Source organism: Triplophysa dalaica, chromosome 9 (assembly GCF_015846415.1).
Source record: "Triplophysa dalaica isolate WHDGS20190420 chromosome 9, ASM1584641v1, whole genome shotgun sequence".
Taxonomy (NCBI): domain Eukaryota; kingdom Metazoa; phylum Chordata; class Actinopteri; order Cypriniformes; family Nemacheilidae; genus Triplophysa; species Triplophysa dalaica.
Window position 1 is genome coordinate 4,752,758 of NC_079550.1, and position 6,000 is coordinate 4,758,757.

Consider the following 6,000-nt stretch of genomic DNA (forward strand, 5'->3'; position numbering starts at 1 on the left):
GCCCACGTTCTGGCATTTGTGCTCATCCCCACCCAGAAGAATCTCCTCCGCAATAGCGAGATCATTTTGTCGCCACCTGCATGACCTGCAGCTTTGTGGTATTCTTCCCACACTTGTCGGGCTTGAACCACTGGCACAATGATTTGTCGCACTGGGACTCCAGTGTCCGGCTCAGTGACAAGTCTGACAAGGGCCCCATTGTGAAATTCCAGCCGGTCCCACTCCCTCAGCAAGCAACGGAGCTGTAGAGACAAAGTAGAAGGATTATTTATTAGCGGGGGCTCACCTTGTGTTTTCCATGTGTGTAACTGCTGCAGGTCAGGGTCATCCTTCTGCTGGTGCTCCCATCGTCCCACTCTCTCGGGTGACTGTGGGGTTGTAGCGCTCCGTGCTGCATGCACTACAATCTCAGCTGTCTCCCCTGGTATTCGAGAAAGCACATCTGCATTCCTATTAGCGGTTCCGGGTCGGTAACGGACTTCGTAGGAATAATTGGCTAGCTGAGCTACCCATCTCTGTTCCGTCGCCCCCAGTTTTGCAGTGTCCAGATGGACTAAAGGGTTGTTATCAGTGAACACTGTAACCTGAGCCCCCCACAAATAGTCCTTAAACTTCTCGGTGATGGCCCATTTCAAAGCCAGCAGCTCTAACTTAAAGGAGCTATAGTTTTGGTCATTGCGCTCTGAGGGATGAAGGCTACGGCTGGCATAGGCTATAACCCTCTCCCTGCCCTCCTGGACTTGGGCAAGGACAGCTCCAAGGCCATTCAAACTTGCGTCTGTATATAGCTTAAATGGAAGTTGAAAATCAGCATAGGCTAGTATAGGAGCACTTAGGAGAGCCTGTTTAAGTGACTCAAAAGCGATCTGGCATTCAGGGGTCCATTGGATGGCTGAGGAGGGGCGGTGGGCATTTCCCTGCAGGAGCTGGTTGAGGGGGGCAGCTACCTTGGAGAAAGCAGGGATAAATCTCCGGTAATAGCCTGCAAACCCCAGGAACGAACGCACCTGTTTCACTGTTGCTGGTATAGCCCAATTGCGAATGACTGCAGTTTTCTCTGGGTCTGTTGCTACGGCCTGGCCACTGACCACGTGTCCCAGGTAGGTCACCTTTTTCTGGAACAGATGGCATTTACGAGGTTGCAGTTTTAGGCCATGCTCCTGGAGGCAACCGAAAACCTGCTCCAGATGATGTAAGTGGGTGTTGAAGTTGGGAGAGTACACAATAACGTCATCGAGGTAAATGAGAAGAGAATCGTAAACCTGAGCACCCAGACAGCGTTGCATTAACCTCTGAAACGTGGCTGGAGCATTGCAGAGGCCAAAAGGCATGCGTTCAAACTGGTATAGACCAAAGGGGGTGGTAAAGGCAGTCTTTTCTTGATCTGCAGGTGACACTTCCACCTGCCAGTATCCACTTGCCAGATCCAGAGTCGAGTACCACTGGGCCCTGGTGAGGCTTGTAAGGGATTCTTCTATCCGCGGCAACGGGAAAGAGTCTTTGTGAGTCACTGCGTTAAGCTTGCGATAATCAACGCAGAATCTCCACGACCCATCCTTTTTCTTCGCTAGAACAACAGGGGCAGCCCATGGGCTTGAGCTCTCTTTTACAACGCCACTCTCTAGCATGCCTTGTAGTAGTGTCCTCAAATCGGGGTAAAGGTTAGGAGGAACCGGTCGATACCTTTCTCGAATCGGTGGAGCTGTGCCTGTGGGGATTTGATGTGTAACAACTGCCGTCTTCCCAAAGTCGTCGTCATGGGACGCAAACACGTGAGACCACTTCCGCAAGAGTGCTGTCAATTGGGCTTGCTGGCTTTTGGTCAGGTCCTCACCACACAAGGCAAGGGCTGGGTGATCCTCAGTCTGTGTGTCTTCCACCTGCATAACATCAATTTCCACCAACTGGGGTTCGATGTTTCGTAACACTAGTCTGGAACGTCCTTTTACATCCTTTGGATCTACCTGGGTCACTGAAGCCAGCGGGCGCCGTTGTGGTAACTCTAGGGAAAATGGATTAGGATTGCAGACGCGGAGAGGGACCTTCCCACCTTGCAACCAGCTCAACGATCTGGCCACACACCACTCCTGTCCTTGGTGATCCAAATCTTCAACTAAAACAGCGCAATTAGACTGGTTAGTAGCTTGTGGGACATGGGCCCAGACGATCATCTCACTTCCCGGGGGTAAAACTACAGGTGGTTGTCGCTGGAGTTTAGCCACACCTTGGAGCTCTACCTCAGGAATGGAGGTGTTTACCCTTTGGCAGGCGGCGAAGGCTGCATCCCATGCTTTCTCTGCAGAAGGGGAGAATACCGATTTAAAAGCTGCCATACCAGGGTGTCTACCCTGTAAGATGCCCGCCCAACAGTCTGCTACGACATTCATACCTAAAAGTCCATATTCCGTGTTAATGCAATCGTCTCTTACGATAACTACCCCCTTCCCACGCACTTCCACACCCCCAATGTCAAAATTCAGTACTGCATAACCCACGTAAGGAATCTGAAGGCCATTCGCAGCTCTCAAGGCCAACCACGATATTTGACTGGGATCTTGAATACATTCTTCCCTAAAATGACGCTGGAACAAGGATTGGCTAAAAAGTGTAACTTGAGAGCCAGTATCTATTATACATGGGATCCGTCGCCCCTGGACCAACACTTCAACCTCTGGGCACTTACCCACCATAGAGGGCCTTTGTGGGGGCGCGATTGAGGGCCCCTCCCGGTTCACTGGCCCTGCTGTGACCGGGGATATTGAAAACCCTGCCGACTACGCCAAAAATGTAACGTGCCAACTCAGGCGCACGCAGGAATTCCACCCTTGTAATACACAAGTAACAGGCTACACCAACGTCTTATAAAAATACAAAGTTTATTTATACAACAGTTTAAAAACTAAATATCATTGTATACATTTTGAAGGTAACCCAGATATAGATGCTTCAATTCAAGGACTAGGAGTAATGGTATACTATGGCGCCCCCCGGCTAAACAGCGATCAAGAAACGATCAACACACCAATCAGACCAATAGTCATATACAACAGCACCCCATCACACGTGAGATCTACACTTCAAAAACAAATTTAAGAATGTACTGGTGTAACCACTTCAACCTCAATTTCACACATTAGAAATCATGATAGGACAAATTAGTTTGATTAGTCTGTTGGCCTTAAAAAGACTCGAATAAAAAGACAATGGAAAATATATCCTAGGCGAGCAGCCAATACCTCGCTAGACCGAGAGAAGGTTACGTAAGCAAAACGTCACAGTTGTATTAAGTTCAAAAGCAGAGTTTCGTCACACACAACCAAAAGTCTCGTCACTCACGACCCAGCCCACTGTCGCTCGTAGCGCAAAGGGGAAGCGCCCACGGCGAGGTGACGACAGCAGCAACTGCACAAGTCCCGGCTCCGGCGATCTCCAGGACACGAGGATCAGCGAGGCAACCCGGAACTGGAATACCAAACTGTCAGGCAAAGGAAGGCCAATCAGTCCCAAATAACACACATCAGCGTCAGCCTTTCATGAACATTAAGAATTCCCACTTCCCTCAATAGAAATGGATAGCGCGCGTTGATTGTTCTCGTGGACCTCTCGGCACCAGGGGTCAATGGATATCGTCGTCACTGCGTGCGTTGAGTTGAGTTGAATACCCTGAGAAACCGGCACAGAGGCAGTCACGCTCGTCTCGTAACGGCGTCTCTCACGGTCCAGAACAAAAAAAACACCCCCGTAAGGACCTCACGCTGCTCCTTATATTCAGTAGATCTGCCAATCGCATTGTACCACTGACTCATCAGTAACATTGGCCACACCTGTAACAGCCTCACGGATACACGTTCACACCTGACAGACATTTACCCACCCTCACAAATGGTCAAACAGTCAGTGTCTCCTCCCGTTACACCTATACCACACGTACACGGGTATACTGAATCCGAAATGGCATACTTCCTTACTATACAGAGGGCAAATCGCAGTTGGCAAACGACTATGGCTTATCGTCTGTATTCCCAAAACAGTATGCGAGAAATACCCGGTGGATGACTGTTCTCGCCGCCTTTGTCCGAATAAGTCTGCTTACATACGATGTAGTAGAAGAAAACAGTACTTGGAAAGAGTAGCATGTCAGAGTGGTCAGTATTCATAAAAGAGAAGGCGAGATATTCTCGGATGGCTTACTGGTGACGCCCAGATTCCGATGCACTCAGCGACAGATACTTTAGATACTTGTTTATGACTATATCCCATGAGCCCACGGGACAGAATACCAGACAGGACTGCAAAACAGTCTCAGCAGACTTTCATGTACAATTCAACATGTTGTTAATTATTGTAAAGCTAATGTAACATACACATTGACATGAACATTTGTTCTTAAATTGACCGTGTTTTATGATGTGCCTTGATTTCAATTCATAGCATTACAAAGCATTAATCAAATCAAATCAAATATCTTTATTGTCACTCAACCATATACGCAGGTGCAACAGTAGGTGAAAAACTTGGGTGCAGTTCCAACCAACATGGCAGTATGACAGACATTTCTTGTACACATTTACACAGTAAACATTTCTGTACAAGTTATACACCAGAATACAACAAATGACACGTAATATACATAATAATCATACACAGCAGCAAATGTACACAATGTGCTAAATAAATAGCAGCGAATGAAAACACACAATGTGCGTAGTGTGCAGTGATTCATATGTTTTGTGTATTAAAGTATGACAATGAATAAAATTGCGCGTGTTAGTGGGTGATAAAGTGCAGTGCTAATGAGTGGATTGTGAAAGTCAAGAGTTTAAGAGTCTGAATGCTTGGGGAAAGAAGCTGTCACGTAGTCTGCTGTAGCGGGTTCTGATGTTGCGGTATCTCTTTCCTGATGAAAGGAATGAGAACAGACCATGACTCGGGTGGCTAGTGTCTCTAGTAATCCTCCTCGCTTTTTTCACACACCGTCTGGTGTAAATGTCCTGGAGGAAGGGAAGCTCACCTCCGACGGTGTGCTTGGCAGTTTGTACCACTTTCTGTAGGGCTTTCCGGTTGAGAGCGGTGCTGTTACCGTACCAGGCAGTGATGCAGCCAGTTAGGATACTCTCTATTGTGCCGGTGTAGAATCGAGTGAGGATGTGGCGATTCAGACCAAACTTCCTCAGCCGTCTCAGGAAGAAGAGACGTTGGTGAGCCTTCTTCAATACGACTTCGGTGTGAGTGGTCCATGTGAGCTCCTCTGTGATGTTGACACCAAGGAACTTGTAACTGTTGACTCGCTCCACTGGTGCCCCATTGATGGTGATAGGACTGTGTTCTCTGTCTCTCCTCCCAAAGTCCACCACCAGCTCCTTGGTCTTACTGATGTTGAGAGAGAGGTTGTGTTCATCACACCAACGTGACAGAGTCTGCACCTCTTCTCTGTAGGATGTTTCATCAGCGTCAGTGATCAGACCTACCACCGTCGCGTGGTACTATTGAGCTTACTGCAGTTCATTTACGTTTGGGTATTATATGGATATTTGCCCTTGAAATTATTCCGATTAATCAGATGGGTTTATCGGACACACTTTGGCGCAATTCAACTTTCTTATAACATTTCATAAACGAATAATAAAAAAATAAGCCCTAAACCAATTGATTAATAAATTAAAAAACGTTTATACAGCCTCTCCACATTAAAGTTTTTGTGCCCCTTCAATAAACATTTCGACGTGAAATCATTCTCGAATGCTACTCTGGTTCCATGTGACATTTTCTTCGCAGTCTGTTTTATGTAAGGCTTTCATTTAACTGTGTCCTTGTTTTGTTTTGAATGTATGGTCAATGTATAAAGGAATTAATAAAAATGACCCAATTTCCTCCCGTTTTGTCGCGCCCCACCTGTTCATTGTGTATTCCCCACCAGTTGGGACCACCCCGCACCTTGAGAAACTTGCAATCAAATGTTGAGAACTTAACATTTGTGAAAGTACGCTTGGTAGAGATTGG